The following is a 13143-nucleotide window of genomic DNA, read 5'->3' as shown; positions in this document are numbered from 1 at the left end:
CCATATAATATTACATGACTTCCTTAGTTATACATATCTTTGTAAACAAAAATAGGGTAATGCATACCAATAAATAGAAAGAAAAATATTTAACAACCATTAAATTAATAAGAGATTATGACAAAACTCAATCCATCCTAATAAATTAAAGATTTAACGATATCAACATTTAAAATGGGATAGTTATGCATAATATGATTTTTTGTATGATCGTCATCAAATCTTGCATTCATATACTCAAAAGAGAGGAATATCCACGTTTTGTCTAAATCTATATAATACCAAAATCATAGGATTTCTATATGTATTATCCAAAACTAATTATTGTTTATAGTGATCAGTTTGCATCGAAACAAAACTTGTAATATAAAAGGAAGAAACTTTATCAATTTGAGTCTAAACGAATTCATCATCAACAAGGAAAGAGAAAATGGGATCGATCCATAAATCTTAATCCAAAAATTCAAATATGAACTAAAATAAATCAACTACTTCTTAACAATTTAATCATAAATAGCTCTGATACTATTTGTTAAAAATTCTAGGATTCCTTAAATCCAAGGTCATCCATGTTAAATCATTAAAAAAGAGAGTAAAGGGCGCAAAGAGTGCAAAAAGCGTACCTAAATTTGTGAATATAATTGAGAGAGCTTAGTTCTTTGATCTTTTTCAATCGAGAGTTTGGTTCTTTGATTTTCCTCAATTAAAACTTTTTGTATCCTTGATAGGGTTGAATCGCAACTCTTCTGATGGAAATAGAGCTACGAAGGCAACTTTTACATGTTTTTGTAGACCAAAATCTTGAAGTCACTATTTATATTTGAGTGTCACACCCATTAAACCCTGAAACCCAAATAAAATAGCATATCTGATTTTATTTTCATTTAATTCTAAATCAAAAGAATAATGACTTATTCAATATAATATTTATAACAATAAATAAGATCGTTGTTATATAAGTCATATAACATTAAATAACTTAATTTGTAATTATAATTAATATATGTATTGTCTATAAATAAATTAAAAAATAATGATTTCCTAACACTTTCACCCCATTTCAAATTTCTGAATTCTCACCATTACTTAAAACTCAACACTACTCCAATTATCACAACATCCCAACCTCCACACCACACTAACCCACCACCACCTTACCAAAACCCTCAGCATTTTACACTACAACATCCACCCCATCCCATTCACACCCAACCCACAACGACACCACAACTCAATAGAGAAAGAGAGATAGATAGGGAGAGACATAGATCCACTGAGAGATATAGTGATAGAGAGATTAAAAGGAAAAATGAGAATGAGTGAATGAGAGATAGAGAGATCAAAAGAGATAGTGAGAGATGGAGTAGTTACAGTAGAAACTGAAAAATAGAGACAACAACATGAAAAGTTAAAGAAAATACAATGTAGATAAAGCATCAATTAGAAGAGGCAAAGTAGAGAGCAAAAGAAATAAACTAATGTTGCTGCTAATGTTCTCTCTTTTCCTATCGATCTCGATTTCTCTGGCAATTAAGTTTGTTGGTAAGGTGGTGATTGGGAGCTATAGGTGTCGTGGAAAGTTGTAAATTTAGGTGGAAATAGAGGTGGAATTAACATGACTGTGGATTTTAAGTGGTAGGTCTTAAGAGTGTGTGGGATGGGGTTGAGTGGTGGCAATTAGGTTTGTAGGGTATAATGGTGATGGCAACAGATGTATGCTAGATAATGTTGTTGATGATGATGATGATAACGTAGGGAGAAGGGGGTGAATTGGTGATGACGGTGGTGATATAAGGGGCAAATTTGACTTAAAAAAAGTTCATCAGAAGTTAACTGTCAAAATAGTATCTCAAAGAGTAAAATTAAAATTTGTTTAAAATGTTTAGGACAAAATAGAAACAAATTAAATGTTACACGCAAAAAGTAAACTTTACCTTTTTTGAGTTAATAAGAATTGAACTCTAAACTTTTTTGTTATAGAAGCTCTGGTATTATGTCACGATATCACCATTCCTAAAAGTTTATGCTAATAAGAGGAGGGACATGAATGATTAAATCTCTAACACACTTTTAAGTAAGAATTTCTTTTGGATTTGCATGAAATTTGTATTTTCTTTCTCTTTTTGTTTATCTTATGTTAAAAAGTTTTTCTTTTAGGAATCAACAATTATCAAATTTTAAATATTCTGGTCACTAAAACTTTAATATCATACCATGATATTACTTATCTAAAAACTTTAACCAAATACGAATGAGACATATAAATGATTTGATATTTCTAACATTTATCATGGCAAAAAAATACAGCAGAGAATCATTCAAATAGAAACTTTATGATTTTACATACCCTTTTATTTGTTTTGATTTTTTAACCTTCTAGGTCATTAGTGACTTTAATTGGTACAAAAAGTATACGCGAAGATTATTATAATATATTTATGATGTTATATATTAATATAATAACTAGATATATCTTATATTAATTATATATTTATTTTATTTGATATTATATTGATATTGTTCTTATGATTAAACTGTATTAGTGTCTTGTAAACAGGCACTTCTTACATTACTAGGCAAACGTTTATTACCGATGGACCATGAGGAGGTGAAAGTTACCGACCACAACTAGAAAATAGATTAATACAAACAGATTTACAAATAGATTTAGTCTTTATTATAGATGGATTTTTGGTTACTGACAAAATTACCGACGGATTTTATCCCTCTGTAAAAGTCTCGTCGAAAATTATTTACCGACGGATTTTTTTCCGTTGGAAAATTACTGACAGATTTTTACCAGTTACCGACGAATTTTTTCTCTGTAATTTCTCCATCCATTTCCCGAAGACGACAAACTTTCCGATGGATTTTTTGTCTATAATTACAGACAAATTTTTAGACGGATTTGCTGTCTGTAATTACAGACGGATTTTTCATCTGTAATGATAGACAGATTTTTCGACAGATTTTTCGTCGATAATTACAGACGAATTTTTCGACAGATTTTCCGTCTGTAGTTTGAACCTTGGAAATCATCCCACACTCTGAATACAGACAGAAAATCCGTCTGTAAATCCATCAATAAGGTAAAATAGAATTTTTTTTTAATTTTTCATTGCAAAATAAATACTTTAGATTTGTTTTCTAAATTTACTCCATCAAATCCATCAAACACACTGTAAATTAAAAAAAGGCCAAAAATCACATAAATAAACATAATATTCATTACATGATACCTATAAAATTGGATGTTATTTTTCAATACCATTAGTCAATATCTCACTGTCTCAATAAAAAGATACCCTAAAAAAATAAGATGACCATCCCAATAAACAAGTTTCTCATTATAGTTACTTTCCTATGAATATAATCATATCATTAAATTAATCCCTAAAATGCTACTTCAGGATGCTAAAATTCAACTCCACTCCACAATTAGGAGGGGGTTCTTATCAGAATTTTCAACAGATCAACCAAATTACAAATCAAGAGTTAATTTTCCTTATTCAAGCATGATGTTGTTGTTGTGACTTGTGAGAGGAGCTACTCCTGTAGTTGCACTTTGTTTATTCAGCCAAGGACCAAAAAGGTTCACATCCCTTAAAGGTTCCAATTTGGTGGTGGAGTCATGAAGGTTCCAATTTCAGTTTTTGTACCTGAGGAAACACCGTTATTAAAATGCTTGATAGTTAAAGAAGTCATATGCAGTAGTAGAGTTGTATTATATTAAAATTTAAATTCTTAATATTCTTTCAACAAAAAAATGAGTTGATTATTGAATTAAATTGGTTTAAAATAATCATATAGTATTGAATCTATTATAAAGAATAAAGTATACGAATTATCATATTGACATCATTATTATATATAAGAAATAAATGAAGCTATGCCAAATAGCTAATTAGATAGCAGGGTTGCCTTGAGTTTTGGTGCGCGAAATTGTGAACAATACTTTTCACAACTCTCATAATCCCCGGTAATGAACCCCAAAAATGTGGTGTTCAATACCATGGCATAAACAGAACTTCGCACAACTAACCAGCAAGTGCACTGGGTCGTCCAAGTAATAAACCTTACGCGAGTAAGGGTCGATCCCACGGAGATTGTTGGTATGAAGCAAGCTATAGTCATCTTGTAAATCTTAGTCAGGCAAACTCAAATGGTAATGGTGATATACGAATAAAACATAAAGATAAAGATAGAGATACTTATGTAATTCATTGGTGGGAATTTCAGATAAGCGCATGAAGATGCTTGTCCCTTCCGTCTCTCTGCTTTTCTACTGCCTTCATCCAATCCTTCTTACTCCTTTCCATGGCAAGCTTAAGCAAGGGTTTCACCGTGTCAATGGCTACCTCCCATCCTCTCCGTGGAAATATTCAACGCACCCTGTCACGGCACGACTATCCATCTGTCGGTTCTCGATCAGGCCGGAATAGAATCCAGTGATTCTTTTGCGTCTGTCACTAACGCCCCGCCCTCAGGAGTTTGAAGCACGTCACAGTCATTCAATCATTGAATCCTACTCAGAATACCACAGACAAGGTTAGACCTTCCGGATTCTCTTGAATGCCGCCATCAGTTCTAGCCTATACCACGAAGACTCTGATCTCACGGAATGGCTGGCTCGTTTGTCAGGCGAGCACTCGGTTGTCAGGCGATCAACCATGCATCGTGTATCAGGAATCCAAGAGATATTCACCCAATCGAAGGTAGAACGGAGGTGGTTGTCAGTCACACGTTCATAGGTGAGAATGATGATGAGTGTCACGGATCATCACATTCATCAAGTTGAAGAACAAGTGATATCTTAGAACAAGAACAAGCGGAATTGAATAGAAGAACAATAGTAATTGCATTAATACTCGAGGTACAGCAGAGCTCCACACCTTAATCTATGGTGCGTAGAAACTCCACCGTTGAAAATACATAAGAACAAGGTCTAGGCATGGCCGAATGGCCAGCCTCCCAATGATCTAAGAACAAGATGTCCCCAGATGATCTAGAGATCTAAAGTGATCAAAAGATTCCAATACAATAGTAAAAGGTCCTACTTATAGAGAACTAGTAGCCTAGGGTTTACAGATATGAGTAAATGACATAAAAATCCACTTCCGGGCCCACTTGGTGTGTGCTTGGGCTGAGCAATGAAGCATTTTCGTGTAGAGACTCCTCTTGGAGTTAAACGCCAACTTTAGTGCCAGTTTGGGCGTTTAACTCCCATTTTGGTGCCAGTTCCGGCGTTTAACGCTGGAATTTCTGAGAGTGACTTTGAACGCCGGTTTAGGCCATCAAATCTTGGGCAAAGTATGGACTATCATATATTGCTGGAAATCCCAGGATATCTACTTTCCAACGCCGTTGAGAGCGCGCCAATTGGGCTTCTGTAGCTCCAGAAAATCCACTTCGAGTGCAGGGAGGTCAGAATCCAACAGCATCTGCAATCCTTTTCAGTCTCTGAATCAGATTTTTGCTCAGGTCCCTCAATTTCAGCCAGAAAATACCTGAAATCACAGAAAAACACACAAACTCATAGTAAAGTCCAGAAAAGTGAATTTTAACTAAAAACTAATAAAAATATACTAAAAACTAACTAGATCATACTAAAAACATACTAAAAACAATGCCAAAAAGCGTACAAATTATCCGCTCATCACAACAACAAACTTAAATTGTTGCTTGTTCTCAAGCAACTGAAAATCAAATAAGATAAAAAGAAGAGAATATGCAATGAATTCCAAAAACATCTATGAAGATCAGTATTAATCAGATGAGCGGGACTTTTAGCTTTTTGCCTCGGAATAGTTTTGGCATCTCACTCTATCCTTTGAAATTCAGAATGATTGGCTTCTTTAGGAACTCAGAATCCAGATAGTGTTATTGATTCTCCTAGTTAAGTATGATGATTCTTGAACATAGCTACTTATTGAGTCTTGGCCGTGGCCCAAAGCACTATGTCTTCCAGTATTACCACCGGATACATACATGCCACAGACACATAATTGGGTGAACCTTTTCAGATTGTGACTCAGCTTTGCTAAAGTCCCCAATTAGAGGTGTCCAGGGTTCTTAAGCACACTCTTTTTTTTTTGCCTTGGATCATAACTTTATTCCTTTTTTTTCTTTTTTTTTTGTTTTCTTTTCTCCCCTTTTTTTTCGTTTTTCTCTTTTTTTTTGTATTCACTGCTTTTTCTTGCTTCAAGAATCATTTTTATGATTTTTCAGATCCTCAGTAACATGTCTCCTTTTTCATCATTCTTTCAAGAGCCAACATTCATGAACCACAAATTCAAAAGACATATGCACTGTTTAAGCATTCATTCAGAGAACAAAAGTATTGCCACCACATCAAAATAATTAAACTGTTATAACATTCAAAATTCATGCAATCCTTCTCTTTTTCAAGTAAGCACACATTTTTTTTATTTAAGAGAGGTGATGGATTCATAGGACATTCATAACTTTAAGGCATAGACACTAAGACACTAATGATCACAAGACACAAACATATATAAACATAAGCACTAAAATTCGAAAAATAGAAAAATAAAGAACAAGGAAATTAAAGAACGGGTCCACCTTAGTGATGGCGGCTTGTTCTTCTTCTTGAAGATCCTATGGAGTGCTTGAGCTCCTCAATGTCTCTTCCTTGTCTTTGTTGCTCCTCTCTCATGATTCTTTGATCTTCTCTAATTTCATGGAGGATGATGGAGTGTTCTTGATGCTCCACCCTTAGTTGTCCCATGTTGGAACTCAATTCTCCTAAGGAGGTGTTTAGTTGCTCCCAATAGTTTTGTGGAGGAAAGTGCATCCCTTGAGGCATCTCAGGGATCTCATGATGAGTGGGGTCTCTTGTGTGCTCCATCCTCTTCTTAGTGATGGGCTTGTCCTTATCAATGGGGATGTCTCCCTCTATGTCAACTCTAACCGAATAACAGAGGTGACAAATGAGATGAGGAAAGGCTAACCTTGCCAAGGTAGAGGACTTGTCCGCCACCTTATAAAGTTCTTGGGATATAACCTCATGAACCTCTATTTCTTCTCCAATCATGATGCTATGGATCATGATAGCCCGGTCTATGGTGACTTCGGACCGGTTGCTAGTGGGAATGATTGAGCGTTGGATAAACTCCAACCATCCCCTAGCCACGGGCTTGAGGTCATGCCTTCTCAATTGAACCGGCTTTCCTCTTGAATCTCTATTCCATTGGGCGCCCTCTTCACATATGACTGTGAGGACTTGGTCCAACCTTTGATCAAAGTTGACCCTTCTAGTGTAAGGATGTTCATCTCCTTGCATCATAGGCAAGTTGAATGCCAACCTTACATTTTCCGGACTAAAATCCAAGTATTTCCCCCGAACCATAGTAAGCCAATTCTTTGGATCCGGGTTCACACTTTGATCATGGTTCTTAGTGATCCATGCATTGGCATAGAACTCTTGAACCATTAAGATTCCGACTTGTTGAATGGGGTTGGTAAGAACTTCCCAACCTCTTCTTTGGATCTCATGTCGGATCTCCGGATATTAACCCTTTTTGAGTGAAAAAGGGACCTCGGGGATCACCTTCTTCAAGGCCACAACTTCATAGAAGTGGTCTTGATGCACCCTTGAGATGAATCTCTCCATCTCCCATGACTCGGAGGTGGAAGCTTTTGCCTTCCCTTTCCTCTTTCTAGAGGTTTCTCCGGCCTTGGATGCCATAAATGGTTATGGAAAAACAAAAAGCAATGCTTTTACCACACCAAACTTAAAAGGTTTGCTCGTCCTCGAGCAAAAGAAGAAAGAAGAGAGTAGAAGAAGAAGAAATGAGGAAGAAGGGAATGGCTTTTGTGTTCGGCCAAGAAGGGGAAGAAGTGGTGTTTAGGTTGTGAAAATGAAGGAGGGAAGATGGGTTTATATAGGAGAGGGGGAAGGGTGATGTTCGGCCATGTATGGGTGGGTTTGGGTGGGAAAGTGGTTTGAATTTGAATGGTGAGGTAGGTGGGGGTTTTATGAAGGATGGATGTGAGTGGTGAAGAAAAAAGATGGGATTTGATAGGTGAAGGGTTTTTGGGGAAGAGGTGTTGAGGTGATTGGTGAATAGGTGAAGAAGAGAGAGAGAGTGGTAGGGTAGGTGGGGATCCTGTGGGGTCCACAGATCCTGAGGTGTCAAGGAAAAGTTATCCCTGCACCAAATGGCATGCAAAATTGCGTTTTTAGCCAATTCTGGCGTTAAACACCGAGCTGGTGCCCATTTCTAGCGTTTAACGCCAGCTTCTTGCCCTTTTCTGGCGTTTAACACCAGTCTGGTGCCCCTTTCTGGCGTTAAACGCCCAGAATGGTGCCAGACTGGGCGTTAAACGCCCAACAGCTAGCCTCACTGGCGTTTAAACACCAGCACGCTCTCCTCCAGGGTGTGCTGTTTTTCTTCCTGTTTTTCATTCTGTTTTTGCTTTTTTCATTGATTTTGTGACTTCTCATGATCATCAACCTACAAAGAAGATAAAATAACAAAAGAAAATAGATAAAATATAACATTGGGTTGCCTCCCAACAAGCGCTTCTTTAATGTCAGTAGCTTGACAGAGGACTCACATGGAGCCTCACAGATACTCAGAGTAATGTTGGAACCTCCCAACACCAAACTTAGAGTTTGAATGTGGGGGTTCAACACCAAACTTAGAGTTTGGTTGTGGCCTCCCAACACCAAACTTAGAGTTTGACTGTGAGGGCTCTGTTTGGCTCTGTTTTGAGAGGAGCTCTTCATGCTTTCTCTCCATCATGACAGAGGGATATCCTTGAGCCTTGAACACCAAGGATTCTTTATTCACTTGAATGATCAACTCTCCTCTATCAACATCAATCACAGCCTTTGCTGTGACTAGGAAGGGTCTGCCAAGGATGATGGATTCATCCATGCACTTCCCAGTCTCTAGGACTATAAAATCAGTAGGGATGTAATGGTCTTCAACTTTTACCAGAACATCCTCTACAAGTCCATAAGCTTGTTTTCTTGAATTGTCTGCCATCTCTAGTGAGATTTTTGCAGCTTGCACCTCAGAGATCCCTAGCTTTTCCATTACAGAGAGAGGCATGAGGTTCACACTTGACCCTAAGTCACACAAGGCCTTCTTGAAGGTCATGGTGCCTATGGTACAAGGTATTGAAAACTTCCCAGGATCTTGTCTCTTTTGAGGTAATTTCTGCCTAGACAAGTCATCTAGTTCTTTGGTGAGCAAAGGGGGTTCATCCTCCCAAGTCTCATTTCTAAATAACTTGTCATTTAGCTTCATGATTGCTCCAAGGTATTTAGCAACTTGCTCTTCAGTGATATACTCATCCTCTTCAGAGGAGGAATACTCATCAGAGCTCATGAATGGCAGAAGTAAGTCCAATGGAATCTCTATGGTCTCATTTTGAGCCTCAGATTCCCATGGTTCCTCATTGGGGAACTCATTGGAGGCCAGTGGACGTCCAGTGAGGCCTTCCTCAGTGGCGTTCACTGCCTCTCCTTCCTCCCAAAATTCGGCCATGTTAATGGCCTTGCACTCTCCTTTTGGATTTTCTTCTGTATTGCTTGGAAGAGTACTAGGAGGGAGTTCAGTAATTTTCTTGCTCAGCTGACCCACTTGTGCCTCCAAGTTTCTAATGGAGGACCTTGTTTCAGTCATGAAACTTTGAGTGGTTTTGATTAGATCAGAGACCATGGTTGCTAAGTCAGAGGTATTCTGCTTAGAACTCTCTGTCTGTTGCTGAGAAGATGATGGAAAGGGCTTGCTATTGCTAAACCTGTTTCTTCCACCATTATTATTGTTGAAACCTTGTTGAGGTCTCTGTTGATCCTTCCATGAGAGATTTGGATGATTTCTCCATGAAGGATTGTAGGTGTTTCCATAGGGTTCTCCCATGTAATTCACCTCTTCCATTGAAGGGTTCTCAGGATCATAAGCTTCTTCCTCAGATGAAGCTTCCTTAGTACTGCTTGGTGCATTTTGCATTCCAGACAAACTTTGAGAAATCATATTGACTTGTTGAGTCAATATTTTGTTCTGAGCCAATATGGCATTCAGAGTGTCAATCTCAAGAACTCCTTTCTTCTGACTAGTCCCATTGTTCACAGGATTCCTTTCAGAAGTGTACATGAATTGGTTATTTGCAACCATTTCAATCAGTTCTTGAGCTTCTGTAGGCGTCTTCTTCAGATGAAGAGATCCTCCAGCAGAGCTATCCAAAGACATCTTGGACAGTTCAGAGAGACCATCATAGAAAATACCTATGATGCTCCATTCAGAAAGCATATCAGAAGGGCACTTTCTGATTAATTGTTTGTATCTTTCCCAAGCTTCATAGAGGGATTCTCCTTCCTTCTGTCTGAAGGTTTGGACTTCCACTCTAAGCTTACTCAATTTTTGAGGTGGAAAGAACTTTGCCAAGAAGGCATTGACTAGCTTTTCCCAAGAGTCCAGGCTTTCTTTAGGTTGTGAGTCCAACCATGTTCTAGCTCTGTCTCTTACAGCAAAAGGGAATAGCATAAGTCTGTAGACCTCAGGGTCAACCCCATTAGTCTTGACAGTGTCACAGATTTGCAAGAATTCAGCTAAGAACTGATGAGGATCTTCCAATGGAAGTCCATGGAACTTGCAATTCTGTTGCATTAGAGAAACTAATTGAGGCTTAAGCTCAAAGTTGTTTGCTCCAATGGCAGGGATAGAGATGCTTCTCCCATAGAAGCCGGGAGTAGGTGCAGTAAAGTCACCCAGCACCTTCCTTGCATTGTTGGCATTGTTGTTGTTTTCGGCTGCCATAGATTCTTCTTCTTTGAAGATTTCTATTAGGTCCTCTACAGAGAATTGTGCCTTAGCTTCTCTTAGCTTTCGCTTCAAGGTCCTTTCAGGTTCAGGGTCAGCCTCAACAAGAATGCTTTTGTCTTTGCTCCTGCTCATAAGAAAGAGAAGATAACAAGAAAATGTGGAATCCTCTATGTCAAAGTATAGAGATTCCTTGAGGTGTCAGAGGAAAAGAAAATTAGAAGGCAAAAGTAAAAAATTCGAACTTATCAAAGAAGATGGAGTTCGAATTTTGCATTAAGGAATAGTGTTAGTCCATAAATAGAAGGATGTGAGAAGAGGGGAAGTAATTTTCGAAAATTAAGTAGAATATTTTGAAAACATTTTGAAAAACACTAATTGATTTTCGAAAACCATGAATAGAAAAGAAATCAAGTGATTTTTGAAAAAGATTTTGAAATTAGAAATCAAAAGGATTTGATTGAAAACTATTTTGAAAAAGATGTGGTTAAGAAGATATGATTGATTTTAAGAAAATGTGATTGAGAAGATATGATTTGAAAAACATTTTAAAAAGATTTGATTTTAAAATTAATGACTTGTCTATCAAGAAAAGATATGATTCAGACATTAAACCTTTCTCAACAGAAAACGCAACATAACTGAAATGTTGAATCAAATCATTAATTGATAGCAAGTATCTTTGAAAATAGAAAGAAATTTATTTTGAAAAAGATTTGATTGAAAAATTGATTTGAAAAAGATTTGATTTTGAAAAGATTTTGAAAACTAAAAAAATCTGCATTAAAAACAAAATCTTCCCTCTTGTGCCATCCTGGCGTTAAACGCCCAGAATGGTGCACATTCTGGCGTTTAACGCCCAAAACTCTACCCTTTTGGGCGTTAAACGCCCAACCAGGTACCCTGGCCAGTCTGTCCTTCTTCACTGGGCGTTTTGAACGCCCAGCTTTTTCTGTGCAATTCCTCTGCTGTATGTTCTGAATCTTTAATTCTCTGTATTATTGACTTGAAAAGACACAAATTAAAAATATTTTTGGATTTTTAATAATAAGGAATAATCAAAATGTAACTAAAATCAAATAACAATGCATGCAAGACACCAAACATAGCAGTTTGTATACTACTGACACTAACAAAATGAGAATGCATATGAGACACACAAAACACTCAAGTCAATAGAATTCAAAGATCAGAGCACGAAAATCATCAAAAATTACTTGAAGATCCTTAAGACACATGCATGAATGCAATATGAACAGAAACATGCAATTGACACCAAACTTCAGATAAGACTTTAGACTCAAACAAGAAATATTTTTGGATTTTATGATTTTGTAATTTTTTTTGTATTTTTCAAAAATTAAGTGGAAAAGAAAATAAAGGTATCAAAATTCTTAATGAGAATTCCAGGAATCAGTGCAATGCTAGTCTAAGACTCCGGTCCAGGAATTAGACATGGCTTCACAGCCAGCCAAGCTTTCAAAGAAAGCTTCGGTCCAAAACACTAGACATGGCCAATGGCCAGCCAAGCCTTAGCAGATCACTGCTCCAACAGCAAGATTGATAGAAATCAACAAGCTCTTATGATGATAAGTTGAAACCTCGGTCCAATGAAATTAGACATGGCTTCACAGCCAGCCAGACTTCAACAAATCATCATGAAACTCTAGAATTTATCTTCAAAAATTCTGAAAAAAATGCCTAATCTAAGCAACAAGATGAACCGTCAGTTGTCCAAACTCGAACAATCCCCGGCAACGGCGCCAAAAACTTGGTGCTGTTGCCGGATCAGAAATTTGGCACTGATGTTACCGGACCAAAAGCTTGCCGAAAACTCGAACAATCCCCGGCAACGGCGCCAAAAACTTGGTGCGCGAAATTGTGAATAATACTTTTCACAACTCTCATAATCCCCGGTAATGAACCCCAAAAACGTGGTGTTCAATACCATGGCATAAACACAACTTCGCACAACTAACCAGCAAGTGCACTGGGTCGTCCAAGTAATAAACCTTACGCGAGTAAGGGTCGATCCCACGGAGATTGTTGGTATGAAGCAAGCTATAGTCATCTTGTAAATCTTAGTCAGGCAAACTCAAATGGTAATGGTGATATACGAATAAAACATAAAGATAAAGATAGAGATACTTATGTAATTCATTGGTGGGAATTTCAGATAAGCGCATGAAGATGCTTGTCCCTTCCGTCTCTCTGCTTTCCTACTGCCTTCATCCAATCCTTCTTACTCCTTTCCATGGGAAGCTTAAGCAAGGGTTTCACCGTTGTCAGTGGCTACCTCCCATCCTCTCAGTGGAAATATTCATCTGTCACTAACGCACCCTGTCACGGC

General features: G+C 37.4%; 1 non-coding gene across 1 annotated transcript; it reads left to right on the top strand.

Annotated features, from left to right (window-relative positions):
- Positions 1-10277: 10277 nt before the first annotated feature.
- LOC112719121 (small nucleolar RNA R71) lies at positions 10278-10385 on the top strand. Its single transcript, XR_003161436.1, has one exon. It is a non-coding gene; the product is annotated as a small nucleolar RNA R71 (small nucleolar RNA).
- Positions 10386-13143: the final 2758 nt, after the last annotated feature.

This window comes from Arachis hypogaea, chromosome 10 (genome assembly GCF_003086295.3).
Source record: "Arachis hypogaea cultivar Tifrunner chromosome 10, arahy.Tifrunner.gnm2.J5K5, whole genome shotgun sequence".
NCBI lineage: Eukaryota > Viridiplantae > Streptophyta > Magnoliopsida > Fabales > Fabaceae > Arachis > Arachis hypogaea.
The sequence above is the reverse complement of the archived record's forward strand: the minus strand, read 5'-3'. Positions and strand labels throughout refer to the sequence as shown.